This window comes from Rhinolophus hipposideros, assembly GCF_964194185.1.
Source record: "Rhinolophus hipposideros genome assembly, chromosome: 21".
Lineage (NCBI taxonomy): Eukaryota > Metazoa > Chordata > Mammalia > Chiroptera > Rhinolophidae > Rhinolophus > Rhinolophus hipposideros.
This window is the reverse complement of record NC_138067.1, coordinates 5,117,047-5,144,668: the sequence shown is the minus strand read 5'-3', so window position 1 is coordinate 5,144,668 and position 27,622 is coordinate 5,117,047. Positions and strand designations below refer to the sequence as shown.

The window sequence follows — 27,622 nt, the reverse complement described above, 5'->3', positions numbered from 1 at the left end:
CACCACGGCGAAGGCATCAGGCTGGGACCCTAGAATTCCTACGGAGTCACCTGAGGCCCCGTCCAGGATGAATGTGTGAGATGACCAGGGAACGGCTCTGTTCCCACCACTGCACATACCAGGGACATCGGGAAGGTGTGAGTTCACCATGTTCTTTGCAAAGACCTCAGTCTGGAAATGGCCACCTGCAAGATCTAGCCTCCCTCAGGCCCTGGAGGGAGCAGGTCTCTCTTAGGACAGAAAAGAATCTCATCTGGGGGAGAGCTCTAGGCAGAGGCCCGAGGGACTGCTGCAGGGAGGGCAGCCCTGGGAGGGCCCTTAATTGTTTAACTAAAATTACATTCGAGGCATAATTAGCAGCCAGCTCCAAATTCAGAGGCCCATAGGCTCTAATGGACTAATTAGCTGAGACATTCTTGGGCGGGCTGTGCACTCTGGCCTTCTCAGAAACATCCCAGTGAGCACAGCAGATCAAGGCTGGCATCTGGTCCAGAGCCTGTCTCACTATGGCTGGGCAAAGAGACCAATGCATTACTGGGCAAGAACTACACCTTACAGCACGCACAGGTCAGGGAGATGAAGCAGGCAGGCTCTTACACACACCATTCCGCCTTCCGCAGGTCCCACTCCTTGAGCCCTGGAGGCTCACAGCAACGGAGGGGGGTTGCAAAACAGCCTAGCCCAGCATCATTCTGAATCAGAAACACAAGTCACCAGCTCTGTGGAAGCCCACAAACTGCCCAGAGCCACAATCTGACCACAGAGCGTGGGCACAGGCTGTTCAGCCAGCTCTCTCCATCCACTTGCTTCTGAGCAAGTGGCGGGGGCCCCACACAGCAAGGAGGACTTGAAATCTCAGTGAGGAGTTGGCAGAAAACAAAACCTTCACAAAGGCGAAGTCTGCATCTTTGGGAGGCCCTCGATGTTTCTGGCATGAGACCAGGTACACACGAGGAATGCAGTACACCTGCAGAGTGAATACAAGAGGCATCACCCCAGACAGCGAAAGCACTACAGCCCCCAGTCTGTTTCCAATGGGCTCCCTGGCCAGAGAAGCCTGGGAAACTGGTCACCAAACTGAAGGAACACTGACTCACACTAAAACCCACATTCGAGATTCACAGTGCACGTCAGCACAATAAAGGCTCTGAGAAGTCCTGCAGCCAAGACACTTCTTCATTGGTTGTTCGTCACTTCCTAAAGTTATTTGAGCATAGACTCTTTTCCCCCCAGAATTCGTAGGGGGATCCTGTATTTGAAAAATACTATCCTGTGATAAGCAATACATCAGCATAGGGCAGATGTCACAAGCTACAATCCTATGGGAACTAGATTATTTAAATAAAGTGAAGTGGGCCCGGTTTAACATTTGCACAGGAAGCATAAATTTTTATCTCCATGAAGAAATATACTCTCTCATTTTTCTTAAAACAAAGAACCATCTTGGCTCATCTTTTCCCCCTCCCTTTGATAGAATTATTTTCCTATAAAGAAACAGAAACATTGATTTAAAAGAAATAATAATGAGAGACCACAGGGAGAGTAACAGGATTAGTGGGCACTGTGGGACTCTGGGGGGTGCACACCTCTCTGTCCGAGGGCCCGGCCACAGTCAGCTGCAGCTGAACCTTGCCAGGCTGAGAAACTGATACCAGTGTTACCAGCTTCCCAATTTTTAACAAGAAGCCAGAAATATGGACTGCTAAGTGAAAATCCCCCATTTTTAAAATGCCGGTTCAATTTTTTGAAAAATTGAGTGGGTCAAATAAAACATTCCTGGGGGCTTGATTTGAGCCACCAAACTGCGCTCTTCGCCAAAAGGAAGAGTAAAATGCTCATTAACCTGTTCCCCAAGCTTGACTGGCCAGGGAGCCCTTGGGACACAGAGCTGGAGGGTGTGAATGTTCTTGCTGTCTCGGGTGCTGTCTCTTGCATTCATTCAGTCGGCAGGTGTACTGCATTCGTGCGTGTACTTGCTCTTGTGCCAGATGCATTGAGGGCGTCCCCAGGATGAGACTTTGCTAAGCCCCCACCCCAGGCACTTGGCCCTTTCCTCTACTTGGGCTCACCTTGGCACATGTGAGAAGGGGTGAGCTCTGAGCCTGGCGTGCAGTGGAGACCCCGAGTGGCCAGGCCGTCTAGGGAACCTCTCATGGAATCCGCAGAAGCTCCACCTTGGACTCAGTAGATCTCTGTAACAAACGGCCCATGTGCTATGTGGCCAAGGCTTTCTTGGATGTTTATTTATTTTTACAGGCCCATGGGTGTAAAGTGACTTCTCCAGAGGGATACAGCAACACCTGCATTTGCAGAGACAAAAGCAGCCTCTGATGAGAGGAGGCGTCACGAAAGCAGTGACCCAGACACCGCCCGGTGCCGCAGCCAGGCTGGCTCCCAAGCTGCCCAGGAGGACCACAGGCCTGCAGGAGGTCCCCTAGGAATTTCAGAACAATGCGGGAAGGGATGCTGGTCCCACACATTTCTCAGAATCAGATGGACAGCCACAGCAGTGCGAGGAATGCCGCAGCAGGGGCTTCCAATTAAAACCTGGGTTTGAGCCTCTCAGCAAAGCACTAGCAGCCCCCCAGGGGCAACACCACTCACGTGTGACAAAAGGCAGAAGCTTCCGGAACATGGAGCTAGACATGGCCAGCTGAGGAAGTCGGCAGAAAAGGAGGCCTAGGCACCAACAATCCCTGCAAAGGGCACAAGGACTCAAGCTGGGGTTGGGGCAGAGTTAGATACCTGCATCCAAAGATACGCGCTCCCCCTTCTGCAGTGTTGTTTGTCACGGGGAGGTGGCTGTCCAGACAGAACTACATTTCCCAGCACCCCTTGCTTCATGAGGCCATATGAATACCTGCTCTGTGCCATCTCACTGCCAGAGATCTTAGGAAGTGGGTAGAGTTTTTCCACTCTCTCCTTCTTTCGCTCACTGGAAGCAGAGAACTCAGAAGCCCTGGCAGATGAACGAGGCACAAGATGGAAGGAGCCCGGGCCACTAAATCACCATGTGGGTGAGAGTCACCTTCTAACCAAGATACCTGTTTTAGACCAGTACATGAGTAATAGCTAAAATTCTAGTGTGTTAAGCCTCTGGAATATTAAGGTTTATTTGCTACAACACCTCGGGTTACCCAGTTTAAAATAAGAGAAGGAAAAATGGGTCAAGAAAACAAATCTTCACCAGGATGAGCAGCTCAAGGCAAAAGTAATATAGGAAAAACTCATCTTGCTAAGTCTGATCAGCCACCACCTCCTACAGGAAGCCCACCTGAAAGCCCACAAACAGAGGTCAACTTTAAGACCCTTGGGTGCTTAATTATGTCTACTACCTTGATCAAGAATAGTTATGAAAACTTGTTTTGGAAAAAATGAAATTATTTACAGAGTGTACTCTGCCCATCCATTTGACAACCTGCTGGGAGAGGTGAGGACAAATCAGCATGCAGTCTCAACTTTGAACAAAAGGTGAGAATAAGCCAAGAAGCTAGTAGCCAATCTCGGGAACTCAGAATCTTCCAGAAGCCAAGAGTGGGCTTGCAGGGCTCTGCAGCCAAACAGAAACCACATGCTCCCCACAGCAGGGTTTCTCTGTAGTGGCACTATTGATGGGGGGGGGGGGGGTTGTCATGTGCACGGTAGGATGTTTAGCAGCACCTCTGGCCTCCACCCACCAGATACCAGCAGCAGCGCCCCCAGTTGTGATACCAAGAACATCTCCAGACAATGCCGAAATCCCTATCTGCCACTGAGAAGCCCTGCTCTAAAGGGTACAACCAAAGGAGGCCACGCCAAAATCTAGGCCTGGTGTTTTCAGATCTTCCATCCTCTCATATCTGGACTGTCGTGCAGGGTGGCCAGCAGGGTCTCAGCTCCCGCTCCCCACATAAGAACGCAGGACATGGTGAGGCCAAAAAGGAACACCCACGGAGCTATAGGTAGGGGAGTCATACTACTATTTTCTCACTGGCGGCTGGGCTGGAGACACAGGAAGCAGGATCTACATAATCTGCCTAACAGCAGTCCGCGCTTGCCAGCCACCATCTCCTTGCTAGCCCCCATTTTCTGCTAGCGTAGCCACGGCAGTTGTATTAGTGGCCAATGGCTTACGGGTTACAGCTGACGGCCATCTGATTACAGTTGATGGCCATTTACTACCCGAGCCAGCATCTTTCTATGTGAGGCCGAGAGCCTGCAAACTGTTTTTGGGGGCTTTGTCCCCACATGGATTTTTATGTAAAATGTCCAATTTTTAAATGTTGGCAACTAATTAATTAAAAATGATTTTGTCTTTTATGCTGCAAGAGTCAAAAACACGTGTGCAGGTCACCAGCTGAGCCTCTGCTAAATCCAGAGGGAAAACAAGAAAGGACGGATCTCCCTTCCTGAGCTCCCTAAAGACCAAACTCGACCCCACAGCCCGGGGAAGGAGCCCCCAAACCACAAAGGCAGAAACGGATGAGGAATTCGAGTCAGTTCTGGGGGTACTGTCACACATCACTGGCCTTACAAACGCCCTCTCCCCCAAAACACAAATTGATCAATTCATCCCCAGAAGCCAAGACCCTTTGCAGGAAGGCTGAGAGACTGTCCTCACCAATGTCGCCCCCCCCCACTCAGCCCCAGCTCCCCCAGTATAATTGCCCCCCAGCTGATGTTCCTGAGGCCCAGGCCCTGAGGTTCTGGTTGATGAAGCAGGCAGGTGAAGCTTTCTGTCAACACTGCCCCCGGACTGGTCTCCGCATCTTCCAGCCCCTAGTTAAAGAACTTGTTCTAAGCAAGTTTCCTTTACTTTGAGCAAAAATCTGGGTTACTAGGAGGAGGGCAGTGGAGAATCTAATAAATCTTAGAATATACTTCTTGGCTAAAGGGGAAAAAAAAACCTACTTACTGGTATCATGAAACAACTTTCCAGCCCTCTCTGAAGAGAACGGGTTCAGAAGTTACTATTGTGTTCAAGCTGTATTAAATCAAGCTGTGAGCAGCACCAGGGTTATGCTTTTAAAGAATGCCCTGAGCCAATTCTGATGTTTAAAGGGAAAAGGAAAAGTTTCCAAGCCTTCCATAAATTCCGACGAGAGGAAGTTTCAAACTTGGGTGTTCACAGTCCGTGGTCCCCACATGGAAACAGCTTGGTTTCATGTATTTGGTTTTACTGTTCAAACTTGAGGGTCTTTTAACTTTTTATTTTTACAGGGCTCAGAAGAAAAGGGAGAGGGAGCCATTTGCTCACCGAGTGCCAAAGAAAACCCCAGCGCCTCCGTCAGAGGGCCTCTGCCTGAGGCGGCAGGAGGCAGGCTGTGGGGTGGGGACCCCCTGGCTCCTGGCACACCCCAAGTACAGGTCCTCCTGCATGCTGGAGGCCAGGCCTGCAGGGCCAGCTGCTAATTAACTCCGACAGGATCAATTCAGGCCAGAGCGTGTGAGTGGAGACCGGGCAGGATAGTCATCTGGCTGTGGCTAAGCTTCAGCTGCCGGCAGCAGGAGGAACAAAATGGAGACTTTCCAAAAACAAGACGAGGCCCAGCCAAGAGCCGAGGAATCCTAAATTTAGTCCCTAGGGGAATATGGCTGTGTCTGCTCAGCCAGAGCACCAGTGAGGCCCAGCATCCCTCGGAAATGTCAACCAAACCAAACAGGCCCTCCCAGGACACCTCAGCCCCGAGCCCTGACTTCGGGGAGCTCACCCTCAGTCGGGAGGGGTGACTCACACACATCAGTTTCCAACCCCACCTCCACCTTCCAAGGATTATCCACCCAGGAGGTCAGCAAGGCAAGTACACCATACCCATTTGACAGGCAGGAAAACTGAGTCCCCAGAGAGGCAGTGGTGAGGCAGGAGGAGCACAGGCAGTCCTGAGTTAGGATCCAATATCAAGTTCCATCACTCAATACCCACGTGACCTGGAAGTAGGTACCTTGTCACTCAGAGCCTCAGTTTTTACCATCTATAAAATGGGAGTGAGAATGTTTATTCAAAAGTTGTGAAAAAGGGGAAGAGCACAAATAAAATCTAACAATGCTTATGTATGTACATATACACATGTATTATACATATATACACATACATGTATGTGTGTGTGAAAAAGAGACTCCTGGCAGCACCCCAGATATAGATAGTCGACAGCTGTCATTAGTGCAGCCGGCACCCCTCCCCCATCTGTCACCCTGACACTCTTTGGGTCACCACCCTTCCCCTCTCAGTTCCTGTGGCTCAGGTGGGCCTAACCCATTTCCATAAGGGGTCTCAGACACCTACTGAATCAGAATCGCCAGCGGTTGAACCCCGAAATTATTTTTCTGCTTAATTTCCCCAGGTTACTCTGACACACAAGAGGCAGTGTTGGGAACCACTGCCAGAAAGATTTGAAAGGGCTTGGAGGCTGAACTCAGAGAGGATGTAATCCCCCCATGGTGCTGAACATCTAAGGATCTCAGATCCCAAAGGGCAGGACCCTCTCCCAGCCCCACGCCAATATGCCAATCCATGAAGGAGGTCCTTTGGGGCAGAGACCGGGCCAAATTCTGATCTGCCCCCAGAAGGCACTTGCTGGCTTTACAGAACAGCTCAAGGGGAGGATAGATGACCAGTCTCCAAAGTGAGCCTCCTCGTTCCCTTAACCCTTGACCTTAGCCCCTGGGTCTGAGGGGCACAGCCACCCACCCAAAGAACAATTTCAGTATAACGAGGTCTCCACGGTAACCTTCCAACTGGAGGAACTAATGAATTACCTGGTGACCAGACAGGGTGCAGGGGCACAACGGGGGGATGGGGAGAGGATGGGAATGAAGGGTAGGGGAACGGGGTTTCCAGAAGGAAGAAAATAACAAAGATCTTTCCGTGGGGGAAGAAAATTCCAGAAAGACCTTTATCTCCTTGTCCCTCACAAAAAAGTAATCTTAAAGGAAGTAATTATTAGTTGTAAAAAGAGCAGTTTTACTGAACACCTCATCTACGCCAGGCCACAGGGGTTCACATACAAAATCTTAAGTGAATTCACAAAACAACCAGATGAGGGAGGTTCAACTGTAGTTCCATTGTACAGATGGGCCGAGTGAGGCCCCAGAAAGATAAAGTTGTTTAAGATCACATAACTGGCAGGCCCAACATTGAAACCCATCCAGTTCTAGAACCCACTTTCCTGCCCTCTTCTGCATGAGCAGGTCAGCACCCCTTCTGGGCTCAGCAGAGAATGGCTTTGGACCCAGCTCTGCTCAAGTCCCAATGCCATGCTGTGTCTGGGGTGCAATGCACCCACATTTAGGGATGGGCTAGTTGGTCCAGAGAGGATTTCTCTGCTTCCCGGGATCCCACAGCAGACCCCCTGAGCCCCTGCCCAGCTAGAGCACAGGGCACCTGTGACTCCCAAGACACCCACCCAACCGCCAAAGCTGCCCTGTGCACACACACCCCCTGGGTCCATCAGGCTGCCCAGCCAGCCTGTCCTCATGCCATCTGCGCTGCTGACTGCCCTCTCTCCATCACTTCCTCCTACAGGAGAAAGAGCCTTGGCATCTGTGTCTCTGAAACTGTGACCTTAGACGGGAACTTGGTCTTGTTATTGGAAAGCTGCCGTCTGCAGTCTCCAGGCCAGGACCCATGTCACTGACAATTCCCAAGGCCTTGGAAGGTAACTTTAATCCAATTGTCTGTGTCGGGCAGTCAATGGACAGCCCCTTCTTCCCCCTCTACCTTCCTCCCAGCTCCCTCTTGGAAGGCGGCCCTAGGGAGGTGATGCCCAGCACAGCCCGGCCAGGCCCTGACAGCTGGACGCCCACACAGCCAAGAGGGTCTGCCATGAGCTCTGTGAAGGCCACCACCACCAGCCCTCAGCGTAGAAACCCCCAGACCTGGCGCACAGCTGGCGTGGTTGGTGGGAGTGGGGGCGATGCTCATCTGACTCAAAGACCCTCCAGCCACATCCAGACTCAGCACACAGCACCGCACAGATGTACAGCCCTCCCAGCAATGCATCTTTCCAGATGGAAAAACCAAGCCTACAGACTTTATGATTACTCTGTAAATTCTGGAAGTGGAAGTTCTACCCTGTTCGAAGTTCTACCCTGTTCGCCCTCCAGAGGCCAAACAGTAATTACGTTAATAGTAATTGCACATGAATGTGAATGACGATAACTTTCCTACTTATTGCCACAGCTTTCTGTGTGTCAGGTACCGAGTGAAGCGTTTCACAGGCATTCTTGTTTAATCTACACAACAGCTCTGTGGGGTAAGTACCATTTCTACCCCCATTTACAGGTGAGGAAACAGAGGCACAAACTGGTTAAGGGACTCACCCAAGCTCACACAGCTAATTAGGGGCCAAGTCAGCATCGGAATCAGGTCCGGCTGTCTCCGGAGCAGTGTCTTTCACTTTTCATTATTTGCCCCCCTACTCAATGCAGAGCCTGTTTAGGCTTTTTCCCCCAATCACCCCACCATGAAATTTTAATACCACAGATATACTGTGTGCCTATTTATACAGATCTATATGTATATCTGTGCTTCATACCTAAAAAGAGTGAGATTTTTTTTGATACCCCCCAAACCAATTTTTGCCTCCTTGGGGCAATATTATCGTCATTGGGAATGATCCAGAACATAGACCAGGCTGCTCAATAGGAATGGAATGCAAGCCACGTGTGTGTCATTTTAATTCTTCTAGTAGCCACATTAAAAAGAAACACATATAATTAATTTTAATGTTATTTAAGCCACTATACCTAAATTATTGCCATTTAAAAATATTACCACTATATGTAATCAACGTAAAACTTATGAATGACAAATTTTATATTTTCTGTGTTCATACTAAGCCACTGAAATCTGCTATACAATCCAGCCCAGCCACAATTCAAATGCTCAGTAGCCATGCATGGCTAGAGGGGCTACCACAGTGAACAGTGCCCTCTATGTGCCAACCGCTCTGTTAAAGCAAGAGTGTTTATCTTCCCCAAAGCCCGGAAAAGTAAGCTTGAGAGACTTTCTCCACCCAAGAAACCCTTCGGAGAGTCACCGTCACTCCTAACCAGTGGGTTTCACTTAATGTCCTCAGGGCCTGCTACAGACAGGATGCTATACTCTCAAGGAGACGCAAAGATAAATAGAACGGGCATCTGCCTTCGAGGAGCTTATAATCTAACAGGGTGGATGGGGGTATATTTACCAAACCCTACTGCACACCACGCCCTGAGGCTTCTCACCCATTATCTTCACCCTCACACTCACCCCAGAAGGGGGGGGTTCTAGTACTTCCATCCGTATTTATTGATGAGGAAACGGAGGCTTGAGAGAACATGCATCTTGTCTAGAGCCCACCTACCTGACTCGGCCAACCAGGGCAGAACACAGAAGGTGTCAGCAAAGCCCTGTGAAACCTTTTAGGGACAATGGGGGCAGCCCTAGGGGAAGGCTTCAGGGGTGGGGGAGGTGAATGAGCAGTGGTGGTTGCATCAGAAGGAAGAAGAAAGAAGGCAGCACAGGTGCCGTGGCTAAAGAAGGGACAGGTGTATTTGCAGGGAGGGAAAAAGCAATGCGTGGATTCCCAGCAGAAAGCACAGCACAAGGGGGCCCGTGAGAAGCAGGAATTCTGGGCGCTAAGATGCCTCCGCACGTAGCTCACGTGCAGGGCACTGCATGAGACGAGTCCAAGCTCAGCCATCTCATCATGGAAAAGCACCCACTGCCCAGCCCCTGGGCCCTAATGCCAGTGGAATCCAACTTCCCAAAATATTTACCCCAAGGCTCTGGGCACCAGACTCCATTCTGTAAACTTCGATGCCATTCCAAAGCTGAAACGATAGATCTCCTCGAGAACAAGATAAACTCTCCCTCGCGTTCTAAATAATGAAAGGGAGGTGAGGAAGAGAACGAAATAAATCAACCCTCTCCAACCGCCCAACTTGAAAGGAATTATGGTCAGAAGCGAGAAGGGGGCAAAGATGCTGTCTCCTTATCAGGCCCATGGCTGCTCCAGACACAAACAAAACTTTTGGCAGGCGTCCTCCTTCCACATCGAGGAAGGGAGAGGGAGAACAAAATCTTAATCCGCAAAGGTCAAACCCACCCTCCTTGAGTCCAGTCAAGCCAATATTTTCCCCCTAATTTCCAGGAGAGAACAGTCCCTTCCATGAACTGAAGTACTTACTGGAGCTTAAGGAATGAGGCCCATAAATCTCCAGCTCCAGCTTGCTGGGGTGGCCCAGACTGCCAACCCTAGCTGCACTACCAGACCGGAAGTCCTTACTTGCGACTCAAGAAATAGGCCCACTGCCCTTTGAAAGCACTGCAAAGGACGCTGCAAGGTGAGTTGGTTCTGGAAAGCGGATGGAGGAAGGCTCATCTCCTTGCCTCCAACAATCATCATGGACATCAAGGGTAGAGTAAATGGGTAAGCACTTGACATGGATGACCTCACTTAATGCTGACAAGCCCATGCGACGGATAACTGTTATCCCCCATTGACGCATGGAAAACTGAGGCTCAGAGGCATGAGGACCCAGAGTCACACAGCTGGTAAGTGGCCTGCTGTTTCTCCAGCAGGGGGCCTCACACAATGGGGGTACACCCCCAGATTCTTCCTCTCCACCCTGCATCTGCAGGTCATAGCCCAGCTCTGACCACCTCCTTTTGCTGCTCTGCCTGCAAAACAAGCCCAAAATTCCCAGGGAGGGTTAGGAGAAAGTGGACACATGTGTGGGGGCCCCCCAGGTCCCCACACCATCTCATGTCACCCACTCCAAACTCCAGAAATGGGGCCTGACCTCTCAAAAGGCCCCTCCAAGAAGCGGGTTTCTCAGCATAATATTTTCCTCCCACAGAACGTGAGAATAAAGAGCTCTTTGCTTGTCTCCTGAAATAACTGGCTCTTGCCATAAAGCAATCTTCTGCCCAGTAAAAATATTTCTGTAAAACTTGGTAACTCTATCTGTGGTTCCTTTTCTGAAAGTCAAAAATCTTGGAGAGTGAAACATGGCAGGGGCAGACTTTATGACAAGCTCATGAAGTCATGTCTACCCGACATTCCCTCCTTAACACTGATTAATTCGCTGCTCACCACAGGGACTTTGTGTCTTAATACTCTCCAAGCAAAGAACCAGTTCGAATTTCTACAGAACAATACCCACGACCCTGGAACTGGTACCCAGCCAGGCGGGCAGGGGAGCCACTGGCTGGGGCTGAGGGGCTGGAAAGGACTGCTGAGACTGGGGAACTCCGTCAGGCGGCCATGGCGCACAGGTGGGCTGTCACCTGTGACCTGTCCCTGGCCAGATAGGAGGCACAGCTTATAAAACGAGGGGTGTCCTAGGATCAGAGTGTACAGGCACTCAACAACTAGCCCCAACTAATCGCAAGACACTGGGATAAGTCAATGAAACCTCCCAGGTATAGCTTTCCCATCTGGAAGTGGAGAAGAATCATTATAGGGCAACTCCTGAGCGAACAAAGATGTCCTCTCTTCATCCATCAAACAGCATCCAAGCCCCTTCCAGGTGCTATCCTGGGCCAGGAGAGACGGAGTGCATTTCCTGGGAGTCCTGCCGATGTTCAGCAGCTCTGAAGGCTGCTGAGTACATTCACTGAGTGCCCGCTAAGCCTTAAATCACTATGTGCATTATTTCATTTAATCCCGGAAACGACTCCAAGAGGTGGGTAGTCTTTTTCTCATTTTACGGGTGGGGGAACTAAGGCCCAATGTTGATAGAATTCAGTATAAACCCAGATCTGAAGCCCAGGTTCAAAGTTCTGGGCCCCCTGGAATTGGGAGAAGACCCACACAGGGAAAAAAGTTAATAAAATGAGGTTTAAAAAATAGCCATTCAAACTAAGGCAGGGGTTCTTAATCTTAAGGCTATGGGTAGCCTGAAACAGGAGTTAAAGGTGTGAGTGCATTGATTTGAGGAGAGGGACACCATCAGATTTGGCAGGTTCCCCAAAGGGGCTTGTTACCTACCCTCTGAGGGTTAGGAACCACGGATCTATAATCATCATGGAGAGGCCAGGAGACTGAAAGGAAGGCTGTGACCCATGTGGGCTACACAGAGGAGGTGGCAAACCACCAGGTCTCTTCCAAGATCCAAGAGCAAGAAGTGGATCTCCCGAGATGGCCAGCTAATTGTTGGGCTGCCCTGTCCCCACCCACACTCTCCTGCTGCTGACCGGAGCTGTGGTCAGTGAGTCTTACCCCAGGGGCCGGACCGTGCACAGATGGTTCCATCCCCAACAGCGTGCATTCCGCAGCCTTCTTCTCACAGGTGGTTTTTCTTTAGAGAACCATCCACCCCCTCCTTTCTAGTCCTTGAGGATTGGGGTGAGGAAGCTGATCCCAGCCCCCATTCCAGGGTGGCCATGTGACCCAGGACCATCAGAGGCACAGGGATTAGTTCTGGAATGGGCACGTGACCCATCAAAACAATGGGAGCCCTGCCTGGGCTTTGGTTGGAACTGTCTCTTCTAGCTGGAGATGGAAGCCTGGACTGCTAGGAGCCAAACTGCCACGGCCTGGAGAGAGTCTGTCTGAGAATGAAGCCGGCCTAGAAGAAACCAGAGCAGGAGACACAAATTGCCATCCTGGGACAGAGCTGGGGCTCCAGGATCCAAGCTGTACCTGCATCCAATACTCCCTCTGAACTTCCCAGTTCTACCAGCCAGTAAAATATCTTTGTATAAAAGAGCTGAGATGGGCTTAAAACTCAAAGGATCCTGACTACTCCATACAGAGAAAGAGGCCATACTTACTTCCTGAAGTTGCTTTCCTCCTAGGATTTGAAGACACTGGCCTGGAGGAGTAGAGCCACCCCTGGAGATGACATCAGGGTGTGTGGTGTGTATGTGGGGGGTGGAGGCGCATGCAGAAGCACAGTCACAGAAAGGAACACCATTGATCTAAATCAGACCACAGGACAAGCCATAAACAACCTAGGTGCCCAACAGCAGGGGATCAGTGTAATAAATTATGGTCCCTCCTTACAATGGAAGGTTTGAGAGCCATGAAGAGCAATAAGATTATATGTAATGGTATGGAATGATTTCCAAGATACACTGTTCGGGTTTTATAACATGCAACTTAAAAGAAAATGTTGAAGGCCTCTATCACTGTTTTATAGTTCCCTATTTTAAGCAAATTTTTCACTTAACCTACAGATACCAACGCTTCCCAGTCTTGTGGGCCAAGAGGGCTTCTACTACCCATGCTGGATAAGCACACACAGACAGAGGACACAGCGAGAGAAGCCTCGAGGACACGGTGACCGCAGACGCCTGGGAAGAGGCGGCTGAGAGGCCAGTGGAAGAGGTGGGAGGGAGGGAGGGGCTTCCTTTTATTACATATCCTTTAGTACCGTTTGGAATTTTCCTTCTTTTTCTTTTGTTTTTTACCATGTGCAAGACTTCATGTACCACAAGAAAAACAGTAAGGGCTCTTTCTGAAGAGCAGGGGAGAAGCAAGCAGGGGTGCTCTTCAGAGGCTGAGAGCACTGTGTATCTGTGAAAAGAGCTGGGGATTTGGAGGGCCAGGATCTGAACTCCTGCCCCCTTCTGAGGCTCTGTGCCCCCTGCTGGGCCCTTCTGAGACCCATTTCCCTGGCAAATATTCTCTGAGCCTCTGCCGCGTGCCACACAGTACAAAAGTCCCCGAGGATACAGAAGAGTCTAACGGATTTCACGATCTGGCCTCAGTTTCCCTAGGGTGTGATTACTCACCCTAGCCAGGTTTCTGCAAATATTGAATACCTAACAGATCACTGTATGAGGAAGGCTCTGCAAACCACAAAACTCTGGACAACTACTGGCTTTTGCTACTGGAGAAGAGCTGGCCCTCTCAGTGCTGCCGCCTGCATCCCCAGCAATGGGTTTTGCCTTGCAGTGCCCCAGGCCAGAGCCAACGGGACGAGTCCTCACCCAAGAACCCCAGAAGCAGTTGCCAAGTAGGACCCCCAAGGTTCAGAAGGCCCCGATTTGTGACACCAGAAGGGGCTCCAATCCCCCACGAGCCTTCCCATCACTGATCGCGGCAGTGGCCGATGGAGCGGCCTCCCTCAAAGCGTGAGGGAAGTCATGCCTCCAAGGAGTGGGGTCTGGAAAGCCTCCAGGAGGGCTTCACCACTGCTTCCTGGGGGGAGAGCTTTCTTTCCACCACCACCTGCTGCAAGTAAGTCCTTAGCCCCCCCTCAGGATTGGGGTTAGCCTCCTGCTGATCTCCTCCATTGGTCCAGAGCTGTGCAGTCCAACGCAGCAGCCGCCAGCCTCACGTGGCTATTTAAACTTACATTTAAATGGATTCAAATAAACTGTATTGAGAATTCAGTTCCTCAGTCACACATTCCACGTGCTCAGTAGCCACAGGTGGCCAACAGGTCCTGTACTGGATGGTGCAGACACAGTATTCCCATCATCACAGAAAGTTCTATCGGACAGCACTAGTCTAGAGGTCCTTTGAACATCTCCTTCCTCCCACTTATAAAAGGAAGGGCCTGGCAGCCCTTGAAAGAGAAGCCGGGTATCAATAACTGTCAGTAACGTTCTAAATCCACTTGCAGGTTTAAGGAGCCCCAGCCATGGGCAAGGGCACAGGAGACAGCGCTGCTGACAGAGCTGCTCAGGAGTCAGGAATTGCGCCAGCTTCTCCAGAGGGCCACTCACTTGATCCCCACAATTCTACAGATGGGGAGGGCCATCCCCACCTTAGCCTTCCCCTATCTTGCACCCTTCCCCACCTTTCCTTCGGGGTCCCCAGGGTCCCATCAATACAGCTGTTGTCCAGGACAGAGAGGCGCTGATTCAGAGGGCTTCGGGGGAATGGGGACCCACGGTCTCTGCATTTTGAACAGCACTCAGGAGGTTCAGAGGTAGGGGGCCCTCAGGCCAGACCCTGAGTCCTTACCACCCCGTCGGCCCTTCCAGCTACTGCCTTCCGTCTGCACCCTCACCAATGAAGGTGCCCCATAGAGGTGCCTGCATATGCCATCTTCGTCCTCATCTTTCATTCTCTTGTAAGATGTATTGGCTTTTGGAAAAATACAAAAGTAGTACATGTTCATCGAAGAAAAAAAGTCAAACAATGTAGAAATGTATAATGCGAAAAGCGAAATTCCTTCAGTCTTTACCACCTCCCACCACTCCACTCCTCAGGGAAATAGCCTTTGACAGGGTACCCTTCCAGATCTTTCTCTGTGCACCTGCAGACATACAGATACTTAGGCCCGAATAGACGTTAGTATAATGCCAAAAGAAGGACCCCCTCCCACTTAGGTGTTTCTCTTGCTTTGCTCAGTCAGCAGCGTCTCCGGGCCTCCGTCCCGTTGGTGTGCAGCCCTCGCTCACCCTGGTTTTACCAGTGATGGAGAGAGCCATCCCATGGCTACACCGCTGTTTATTAGCCTGCCCTCCGTGGCGGATATCTGAGCTGTTACGGAGTTTCCATTCTTCCAAATGACACAGCCCTGGATCCTCTTCCGAGCATGTGATCTGTCTATGTGCACGTGCTCCTCATTCCCCTCATGACCCGCTCCAGTGTCACCTCTGATGTCCCTCCATCGAGACAGCTCCTGCCAAACCCAACCGTGACTGCCAGCATCCAAAATCCCACGAACACCTTTCAGTCCTGTTTCTGACTTAGCCCCTCAGCAGTTTCTCTCCAGCAGAGCACATCCTCTCTGCTAGAGAACTTTGATGGCCCCCGATGAGACTCACCTCCCCGTGTTTATGCCCCTGTATTGTCCCTTCCCCTGAATTTGGGCTGGACCCGTGACTTGCTTTAACCAAGAGAAATGTGACATTGCCAACTCTAGGCCTAAATCTTCAGAAGGTCCAGCAGTTTCCACTTTCGCACTCTTGGGGAAGCCAGCCCCCCTGTAAGAAGTCTGATTGCCCTAAGGCCCCCATACTAGCAGAAGCCCAAGCTGACCATGTGTTGAAGCGACCTGGAAGAAAACAGAGGTTCCTGACACATAAGCCAAGTGGAGTCGTTGCAATTGGCCCCTGGCTGTTTGAGCCACACCAACTGTGCTACATGGAGCCACAGACAAGTTGTCCCTGCCAAGCCCTACGCAAACTGCATAATTTTAAGCAAATATAAAATGATCAAGTTACTAAGTTTTGGCGTAATTTGTTACATAGCAAAATATAACCTAAACACCCTCCTTTTCTTCATTACACAAGAGATACCTGCTAGCCAAACCACCCACCCTCCCAACTCCTGCCCAGGCTCAGGATTCCCAGCACATAGCTCTGTCGAGTCCCCAAAGACGCAGCCACGTCTCTCTCCTAGGATGAAGGTGCAGCTGCTGCTCATGCTCAGAGGTTGGTTTCCCAGATGAGAGAACTTGGGGACCACAGAGGATTCCTCATTCTCTTCATGCCCTAAGCAAAGGGAGGAAAGAGCACCCACAGCAATCCTAGGAGAATCTGTTCTCACCAAGAAGTCAACAAACCAGAAGGCCCTGAAGCCAAAAAAGAAAACTTTGGCACAGAGAGGTTAGGGAACTTGTCCAAGGTCACACAGCCAGTGAGCAGATCTAGGACTTGAAACCAGGCTCAGAGATCACACCAGTGACCAAACACTTTGATCGTGACCCACAGTAAGAAATATGTTTCACCATGGACCTCTGGGTTTGGGTAGAGGTATGTGTGTACGTATAGATAGATCCAGCTCGCTAGCTACAGACACGGGTATCTATGTCTGTAAATCCATGTCCATAAACTAAACAAGAAGTTACACAAAGAACATGTAGATGATGTTTGACAGAAATGTACACTTGAAAGCTGTAATTTTACTAACCAATGTCACCCCAACAAATGCAATTTTAAAAAAGGGAAAAAAACAAGAAGTTGCACAAAGCAATATTTACTCTTCTTATGTGATATTTTTTCATATTTTTATACGTCTCTATTTTGTTTTTTTAACACTGGACACTAAATTGATTTCATGAGCAATGAATGGGGTTATAATATATGGCTGAAGCAAAAAAAAAAAGTCATCTATACAAATTTAAGACAGCTCTCTATTCAGACCAACCTTGAGTCTGGCTGGAGCAAGATTCCACTTCCAAGTCAAGTGACTTTGGGTAAGGAGGCATACTTTCTTTAAATCCTCAGTTTCCCTATCAGTAAAATGGGGATGATAATAGTATCTGCCTCCTAATGGTGCTGAGAGAACCGAGCGCTTGGCTCAGGGCCTGGCAGAGAGCGGACACTCAATGCTGCATCCATGCTTTGCCACGGGGCTCACAGTGGGCCCTTAACAGCCACACAGAGAGGCAGCCACAGGACACCGAAACAGGAGGCATGTACCCAGGACTGACCGGGGCCATGCACCCCTGTGATTTTCAGGGAGGAGAGTGACAAGAGAAGCCCCCAGTGCCCACTGAAAAGGCAACTCTGTCCCCAATTTGTAGTAGTTTTCTTACATCATCTTTTTGCTTTTGAAGTCTAGCTATATCACTGTGGGGGAGGGGGGCAAGGGTAACACAATGGAGTCAAGATCAAACTGCCCTATAACAAGCCTCCCTCTAGAAGCCAGACATGGAGTGGCACCCCTACGCAGCACCCCCAAACCCACTCAGTGGAGCCACCACAAGCCAAAGCTCCTGCGTGAGGAGCCAGCCCACGCGGCTTTCTGCAGTTAGGAAAACATCCTTGGAGGGAGGCTGTGGTCTTCCCAGCCCTCACCTGTGGCCTGAGGGTGGAAAGGCCCATCCTGCTAACAGGGGCCCTTTATGCTCTGCCCCTTTAGGCTCTCCAGGGCCCCAGCTCTGCACTCGGGGCCAGGGGGCTTGGGCAGCACATGGCAGGCTGGCCAATCAGCTCCAGGTTCACACTGCTTCATGAGACCGAGAGTTCTCCCCCAACCACCCACCCAGCCAGAAAGGAGAGAAGCTGGAGTGAACAGACATCAGTAACAAAATAAAGTTACAGAAGATTTGCAGCGTGTGGACAAGGGCTCACAAAGAGTTACAACATATAACAAGCCCCCCTCGTCCCCCGGCACCACCCAGCCCCTCTGCTGGACCACAGATTTCTGCCCGAACATCTCAGACTAGAGTCTGGTCCCAAGTCAGACACCGGAAGTGTGCTGAGGACTTTCTCTAAAGATCAGTCATGCCTGCTGGCCCCTGCATGTCCCCAACCCGTCGTCTGAGATGCTCTCACCAAACCTTTCATCACCTGCCTGGGTGTTCCTTGGGTCTCAAAAACTTAAATGTCACTTCCCAGTCCGAGAAGAGCCCCCTCCTTATTCTCTCATGGCACCCTGTCCCTGTCCTTGGACACATCTGAGTGACTGTGAGCAAGAGCCACTAGCAAGCAGTAGGAGGAGGGATGACACCTACTTTGCTCTCCCTGATTTGCCTCATGAATTCTCACTCTTAGAATAGCTACAGGAGGCAGGAATTATGCCTCTACCCAGTCCCCAGATGTGACCCAGAGGATCAGATTGGAGCCGTCACATGGCCCAAGGCCACCCAGCTGGGGAGAGGTGCAGCTGGGACTCGCACCTAGGAAGTCAGCTTTGGAAAGCTCCAACCACATGTGCGACACCCACTATGTGCACAGGCGGAGGCCTCAGTATAAAGCGGCCCAAACCACGTTCCTGTCCTTGCCCCACCTGCCCCCACTCACTGCTCTCCGCCAACCGGAAACATCCTGCCCACGACTTCCCAGCACCCAGCCTTGGCTTAGGCTGTACCCTCCACCTCAGTGCTGCCTGAATCCAGCTCTCCCTGGCCGGGGTGGAACCTGAACCTGCTTGCTGAGCCCGTCTCCTCATCTGTACACAGGGGAACAGCACATGTGAAGAATGCGAGGAAAGCATTAGGCACCTTTAACACTCACCTTTAGGTAGTATTGTCCCTAACAGACTCAAACCCCACCAAAATCGGGTAGGTCTAAATCAACCATCGCTAAGCCAGGGTACCACAGGCCAAATCGAGCTGTCCAGGTCCACCCAAAGAAAGTGTTTTCTAAACATTTTATTTGGTTGACAATAGTTTTCTTAAATGAGAACTATTTCACACAAAAATCCAGATGGCTGAATTCTTTTCTTGATCAGAAGCTGTGGCAACACCAGGGCCACAATCCCACATGACAATGGTTGGCTGTGGCTGAGTGGGGTCATCCCCTTGAGACAGGATGAGTGCTCCCCAGGGAAGCCCTGTCCCCACACCAGGGATCTCCCACCTGGCCTGCTGCATTGATTAATATGACTTCTTTGGGCCCTGCAGGTCCTTTAGATTCTGACCCCTGGTCTTAGTCTGACCATCCTTCAGTGACCTACGCACAAGTCACCTCCTTCAAAAAGTCCCTCTCCAGTCTCCACAGTCCTATGTCTTTTCATAGCTTTGTAACTTTCACGGCTAACCTGTATTAAGCACTTACCATGTGCCAGGCAGTTATAACCATTTTAGAGTCTGAGTCCTCACAATCACCCCATGAAGCAGATACTGTTATCATCCTGGCTTTACAGATGAGGAAACTGAGGCACAGAGGTGATTATTCTATTGCCTTCCCCACCCTTCTCTGTGCCCCAGCAAGCTGACCCCTGGGGCTCCATTCACTGGGGCTTCCAGGCCTCTGACTTCCCACTCAGCCAATGGGAGGCCCTGGCAGGAACAGGATGTGAGGAGAGAGATGTGGACTATTTCTTCTCCACCCCTCACTACTATACTATGTCTGACTATGGTTAATCCTCCATATTTATAATTCCTGCCTGGCCTGCCCCCTCCTCAGCTTCAGTACCTACAGGGAGCCAACCCCGAATCTCCCACATTTCTTCCCCTGGCTCTTCCTGCGCTGGGGGTGCTAACAGCTTCCCACTGTTGCCAGGGACCTTCAGTCCCTGGGTGCACCGATACCCCGTGAAGGTTCCCTTCACCCTTCCCACACTCCTGGGAGCATGTGTTTCCGCTGGACCCCTGGCTGCTGCAGAGGTTTCACACTATGCCCACGGTCCCAGTTAGAGAATGGTGCAGCCACGATTTGAACCCAGAACATCGGGCTCCAAAGTCCTCGCTCTCATCACCACCCTAGACTGCCTTATGTCCTAGTCTACTCCTCCTGGGCCTTCGCCTACCTGTGGCTTCCTCAAGGGTCCCCTGGATGACCCCGAGAACTAAGTGCTGTGCCTGGATCAATGCAGACATTCCAGAATCTCTCACTGAGCCCACAGAATAGTCACTGGATTCCTCTTTATCCTCCTAAATACTTTTACAACTGAGAGCCCGTCCCCACATTCCATCTTTCCCCACACAAGAACTCCTCCAGATCACGGGGCTCACCTGTGCCCTGCTGGCCCCACACATAGGGCCTGCTGCTTGTCTCCCCTGTGGACAAAGGCCAAGCTCCATAACACGGCTGAGAAAGCCCCCAGCCCCCAGCCAACTGAAGGTCCGTCAATCAGCATCTCAAATGAACTGGCCTCTTCACTCCATGCTGCTGGCCCATCCAGGAGACACTCACGCTGCCACCACACATCCCCTTTCCTGGCCGTGCTCACCACGAGCCCACCCCCAGTCACTTTCGGGCCTAAACCGCAGCTCCTCTGGGACACCTCTGACAACAGACCAGTTGGCACTCGATGCTCTAGTCCCCAGAGGGTCTTCTGACGTTCCTTTAACATCGTCTTCATTGTTCACTAGCTACCTTCCCAAACTATGAGCCAACCTAACATGAGGATCGACACAAAAATCCCAAGGAAAACATTAGCAAATCAAGCACAACAGCATTTTAAAACAGCAGTGTATCGTCGAGACAAAGAAGGATTCTGTTCAGGAGTGCAAAGAAAGTTGAGTATTGGGAAATCTAACAGTATAAGTTATGCCTACATATCATATATGAATACATTAGCAAAGAATGACCAGCCCCATCAATACCCCAACAGCACTTGATAAAATTCAATAATTACTCCTGGTTTAAAAAAATCATAGCAAGCCAGGAGTTGAAGAAAGCTTTCTTAACTAGATAAACAACAGATATTATATTTAACGGTTATTACATAATAGAGGAGATTCTAACCAACGCAATAAGAAAAACAGATGAGAGGCAAAGATGAACGTTTAGTTCCACTAAGCGCTAAGTTACCCGAGGCAGGAACTATGTCCTATTCCTTACAGTTTGCACAACGTCCTACATATACTCAAATATTTGGGGAATGAATCGCCACCCAGATTAGGGCTGATCCCTACTGAGTGTTCTCATAGCACCCAGGACTTCTCCTTTGAGGCACGAATCACAACTGTGAAAACTGTTTTCAAAAGTACTTCCTACTACAGTGTAAGTGTCATGAAAACAGGTGTCTTGAGAGAGCAAGTGTAGACCTGGCCTCAGGTAGGCACTCGGTGTCTACTGCACAGATGTACCAGTGATTTGAATAGAAAACATTCATTAGATCGTTGCTAAATTACAATGAATGCTTTATCTCACTTTACAGCTGGAAAATCCAAGGCCCAAAGAAGGGAGGGACCCGTCAGCTGATGTCACACCACTGTGAAGCCCACCCAGTACCTGGGGTCTTCTGAAAGGTGTCAGCCACACACAAGGCCACAGCCCACATGGCTCACCAAGTCAGGAAAGTGAAGCCTAGACCAACCCTGGAGCCCTCTAAACACACACACACACACACACACACACACACACACACACCAGGGTGCACCCTGGAGGGCAGAGCCCCCGGCAAGAGCTCGTGTGTGCTGCCTCTGGGGCTGAGGATGATTTCAGGGGAGGGACCCAAGGCTTTCCTCGCTGAGCCCCGTGACTGGTGCCCACATGGATAAACAGCCACCTCTTCTTTCCCGGGAAGTTATCAAAGAATTACTTATGTCTCTGGAAATGCTTGTTTAGAAAAGGTTCTCCACCCCACCTGGGCTTGGCAGGAGCGGCGGCATCACCAGGCCTGCCCTTTGGGGAGTGATCAGGCTTTTCCTCCCGCCCCTGAAGCAACTCGGCCATTCTTCACGCAGAGAGTCTGAAGCCAGCCATAAAGAAGCAGGCAGCTTCCCAGGATAAACGGAGTACGGTGACATCAAAGACAGCCTTCCAGATTAAACAACTGAGGCCTTCAGCTCTCTCTGGCGTTTCTTCCAGGATATTCTGGGCTCCTGCCTCAGTTCTCCCTCAGATGGAATGGCAGATATTTTGTTTGTGAGACTGAATTTTTTCCTTCCTCAGGGAGAGGGGGAGATGATGGGGGTGGAGAGGGGAAGGGAGGGGGAGAGGGAGAGCGTGAGGAAGAGAAAGAATGTCTGTAAGAGACAAGAGCCACAAAAAGAACATGTGTGAGTGAAAAAAAGAGAGGGAAGTCGGGGAGGCAGCCAGAAGTGCCTGCTTTGGAATCCACCAAACGACCTAAAAATTCCAAGTTTCTAAACCAAAGCACATTGTGAACTCACAGCCAGTGAGTGAGGCTACAAGAACCCCTAAACTAAGAGGATTTGGGGGTGCCTGACACCAACTCCAGCTGATGCCGTTGACAACTGCCCAGCCCCCTTTCTCAGACTCATCTGATAAACCAAGGCAAGGGACCTTCTTGCCTTAGGCACAGGCTCACAGCAATCCTGGGGCAGGATGGCTCTCCGGGATTGGCTTCTCACTGCCTCTTGTCCCCTAGCCCTTGGAGAGCCTCTCTCTGCCCTTAAGCAGCCGATCCTACCCCTCAGGCCTCCCCACATCCCACCAAGGCTGGGCTTCTGGCCCTACAGCCAACCCTCCTCCCCCCAAGGCAGCAGGGGCCACCAAGCCATCCAAACAACTGGAGGAATGTCCCCAAGTACATGACAGTCTACGTTAATCAGCTGTAAAGAGCATGCTGGTGGCTGGAGGGGGTGGGGCATGCTGACTGCCCACCCAGCTCCACCCCACACCTGTCCAGAGGGACAGGCAGTGCAACAGGCCAAGAACCACGAATACACAAGGTTTTCCAGAAAGACTGGACAGATTTCCAGTCCCCACAGGCTGCAGGACCACTTGGAGCCCCGAGTCCTTGACTGCTCAGCCCAACCCCCACCCATTTTCCACAGACAAGAGCCAGCCTTGGGCCGCAGGCAGCTCTTCCCTGCACAAGGGCCAGTCCCTCTTCCCACACCTTCTGCAGGTCTCTGAGGCCTCTGCTTACGTGCTGCTAACACAGCTTCTCACGAGCGTTACTGTCTGTCAACGAGCCGGTGTATGTGCTTATCCTTCTTCGACTGGAAGCTACAGGAGGACAGGGACCATGTCCCTTTTATTTGCCACTGTATCCTCAATGCTGGCACAGCTAGGGAATTAATAATTAACAGCTATTCATTATTAATCATAATTAATTAATACCTGAATGCCTGAAAGAAAAGGCCAAATTCCCTCTCCCATTTATTCCTGCTTCCCATTCCATTTGGATGGGGAAGAGGATCTGGGGGAGGAGGAGGCTGGTGCCCTCATCTATTTTCCATTCATTCATTCATTCATTCATTCACTCATTCATTTAGCAAATATCGCGAGTGCCCACTTTGTGCCCTGGGGCTACCACAGAGAAGACGCATTACTCAGAAAGCAATTCTTTCATTGCTCATGGTTCAGCCTTGCTGTTTCAAGTCCTCAAGAGGACAGTTTGGTCCCTGAGTGTGGTGTCTGAGCCTCCTGGCACAAAGAAGAATGAACAGTCGCTGTCCATCCCTCGCTCACCTTCTCTCACTTCTGACATCCCCCCTGGGAGAGGGGATGACTCATGCCCAGGTTCTAAGACCCTGTGGGACACACCGTGATTGTTTCCTGGGTTAGCTTCTCCAGGGGTTATTACAGTTTGTACAAAACGTGAAAGTAGGGGGCGACACTTGAGTTCGAGGGACTGAAACACACACAGGGCCTGACTCGGGGAAGCAGCCTCTTTCTCAGAGAAGAAAAGTTTCAAAGGGAGGACGAGACACTCCTTGAAGCCTCTCCCAGACAACGTGTCACAGAGATGCAATAAAGCACTCAGAAACTGACACCCTTGCCCACCACCCACCATCCTGAAAGATGGAGACCTATTGGAAACCAGATGCCCCACCTGGCACTTGGCCCAACCCAAGCTTCCCGTCTCTCCTCCCCATTGCCCGGGGGTAAAGAAAGTTCCCAGGCGGGGCTGTGAAGCTGACCTGGATGCCATGGGCAGAGGAGACCTTCCGTGAAGAACTCAAAGATGCCGGCAAATAAAGGCCCAAATGTCTCCAACAGCCTCAAAGCAAATCATCTTTTAATTCCAAAACACCAAATATTTGATTTATGCTTTACCTCAAATGTCAAGTCCACCCCAGGCACATAGTTCTGAAACCACGTAAGGAGGCCTAACACTTTCCATATGGTGAAGACATGGGGCTTTTTAATTGTGCCAACTGGTATCATTCAAGGGTAATTCCCCGGGAATCCGGCACTCGGGCAGCAGCTGGGCCAGCCTCCAATCTCATTGCGCAGCCCCACACGTCCCCGAGGGCTCCAACAGGGCCTGCGCCCTCCCAATCTTCCCCAAATATCAAAATGCACTAGGTGTCCCCTAATCAAATTACCTAACTGCCTGGCAGCCATCTTTGATCCAGAGACAGACTTGCCTACACCAATCTCAAGCTCTCTTCAGGCAGCTCTGCTACAAACAAACAAAAGGGCCAAATGGTGGGGGGGAGGCAGTTATCTTAAATCGGGTCATACGCATGCATGTATGCACACGTGTACACACTGCTTGAGCATGCACACAGGTCCTGCTTCTCCAAGTGTTGTCCTATCAATGTCTCTGTGTCCATTATGCTACTCCATCCATCTAGTATAAGCTTCCTATTTCACCCATTATATTTTCCAGGCCCAATATTTCCAACTGGTTTTCTTTTATAACTGCCCATTGCTGCATCCTATTTCCAACACCACCCTCCTTTATCTCCTTGAGATTATTATGCTTGTTTTAATTTCTAATTGTTGAGCACATTGTTCCCTGGCATATAAATTGTTCACTTTATTATTCTTCTTTCGTAGCACTTGTACACCTGGCATTCCTCATTGTTTTTCTCCTCTGAGCTTATATTCCCTTGGAATTCACCATGAATCCACAGAAAGGAGAGAAGCCCTGGTCTTAGCCTGTGTCCCTCCAAGTGAGTCTGTGGTGTAGGGGTTGGCAGGAGCCTCTGGTTTTATAATCTGGGCCCCCCATTTCCACCCCTAGCAGTGTCTCAGCAAACCTCCCAGTACCCTTCCCCCAGGTTCTACTCATTTTGAAGAGTTAGCTATCATAACCCTGCCAGGGACGAGAATGTTATTACGCCCATTTTACATATGCGCTAATTAAGGTATACAAAGGAAAAATGGCTTATACAAGGTGACATGCTCCGGCGGCAGAGCCTGACTTCATTTATTTTAGTATTGAGGACACGCTTAGGTCAGTGCCAGCGAGGTCACGCTCTGGCCCTCAGGAACCTGCACATGACTTGCGCCTACCCTGAACATTTACTAAGCTATTCAGACCCCGTCAGGAAGGACAAGTGTAGGCAGGGACCGCTCTTGCTTCTGCCCACCCCAAAACCTGCCTCACCCCGAAGCACTCTAACCAGAGGCTGCCACTTCTCTGGGAAGTAGTAAGTGTGACACCCTCCAGGCAGCCGCTTTGGCACTGGGCTTTGCCACACGTGGCTCCCATTGTCCTAGAAAGTACTCCAGGAAGGGAGAAGAGCAGAGTCCCCACCAGCTGGCTGGCGACTTGACACGGTTATAAGGAGGATTAGGACGATGTAAGCAAAGCACTTGACACATAGTAGTTAGCACTGCAATAATAAAAGCTAGTTAGATGAGGCGCTAATGTGTCTCCAGCCAGTTTAGTTAAAGGAGACAGAGGCCATTCCTCGTGCAGGCCTGGGGCTGGTGGGGGGACCTCTGCCAGCCCTTGGAAGGCGGCAGACTTTGGAGCCCACACCCTCCTATATCCTGATGATATAATGGAAGAACCTGCAGCCACCCTTTCCATGCCGCTGGGAATCGCGGAAATTAAACCAGACAGAGGGCTGCCCACCGCTGTCCTGTCCAGGATCTGTGTTTCCCAAACTTTGGGCATTCCATCCCCAGTCACCATTTTGACCACTTGCACTTAATTATTTTTCTCAGAATCAACGTTAGACTATCTGTTTCAACTGAGCTTCCTCCTAAGCAGTAACATCCACGATATCGTAGGTTTGATGTTCTAGTTATTTTTCTTCGGATAAAAGAAAAATGTTAACTATTCAGATTAAAAATATTCCTCTGGGAACCACCGGAAATTGCCTTACGGGCCCCCATCGTGGGCTCACCGGACCACTCCCAGGCTGCACTTGCCATCCCCACCTCTGCAGATTCAGTGTCTGGGTCAGGGCGGGCTGGCACCCAGGCATCCGGGTCCAGGCACAAAGCACAACTCTCAAGAAAGCAGAGGTTCCCTCCCCTTAATAATCCTGGATGGCGGGGCCCACCCTCCGCCACTGAACATGTCATGCTGATGGCTCTGTCTCACGTCTTCAGAAGCACTTAATGACCCCTCAGTGCTTCTCTGGGACAGGGGGCAAGGACGGAGCGGGCAAGCACCATCCCAGACTGTCCTCAGTTGGGGGAAGAAACCAGGCAACAAAATTCCGTGATTTTAACAAAGCCACTGACTTAAGCCGGGGCCCCTTCCCCACCCTCCCTCATTTCCCCCCATGGCAACTTTTACTGGCTCACATTCCTCTTGCTGGGAACACTACTATTTAATTAAAAACGACAGACTTTTGTTTTTCTCTCCTTCCTTCCTCCTCCCTCCCATCCTCCAGGACTGGATGCCAAGGAGACCCACCAAAAACATGCGGGTAACATTTGTTACGGCTTTGAAGATAAAAGTCAGTTGAAGTAAGCCCTTGCTGTAGTTCAAGTTTCCCCTAAACCATGGAGCAAACTGCCTGGCAGTTTAGGAGAGGAAAAAAGTGGGGGGCGGGGGATGCTGCAAAAAATGGCATTCTGCAGGAATACTTTGTAAAAATAAACATGCTGAAAAAAAACCCAAAACTTGATTAATGGAAATCCACTCAGTTGGCCTCTGTTTTGAGCCACAAATGCATTTGTTCATATGGCTAAATCGGGTCATTTTCACTGGGCTCTAAATAACTAAGCAGATCAAAAACTAGCAATGGTGAGGGGAGACAGGGAAGTGTGTATGTCTGTTTTTTAAAGGGCCCTAACTGCAGTGCCCCCCACCCACCAAGGTTTGACCTGTACTAGGGGACAGCAGGTCCATTTCCAACCCAGCCAACAGATGAAGAGAAATGCAGAAGAGAAAGCCCAGCTAAGCAGTGGCAGTGTTGGAGGAGATGGGAGTTTCTCCCAGACGCAGAGGTTATTTCATACACACATGAGAACAGGCTTTATCCACAGGCTCACCTCCCAACACTGGCCCCTGCCACCGAGCTGCACCCAGCCCAGGACTCACCACTCAAATATACACACACATCTAAAAACTCCACTGGCCCCTCCCCAGCCATGGACAAAACCAAAGAACTAACCAGACCTGAGACTCAGTCTGTTCCCCTCGAAGTTGAAAAAAAAAAAAAATTAAATGTCACATCAAAAAGTTGATTCATCCTTTGATCCTTGGCTTTCTTGAGTTCCACGCAGACCATCTGAAAGCCCGTGCAGAGT

At 50.4% G+C, this 27,622-nt stretch overlaps 1 protein-coding gene across 1 annotated transcript in view; it reads right to left on the bottom strand.

The window, feature by feature from the left end:
• Positions 1–27,622, bottom strand: part of NKD1 (NKD inhibitor of WNT signaling pathway 1) — a 73,345-nt gene that overhangs the window by 43,836 nt on the left and 1,887 nt on the right. The window lies entirely within an intron of this gene.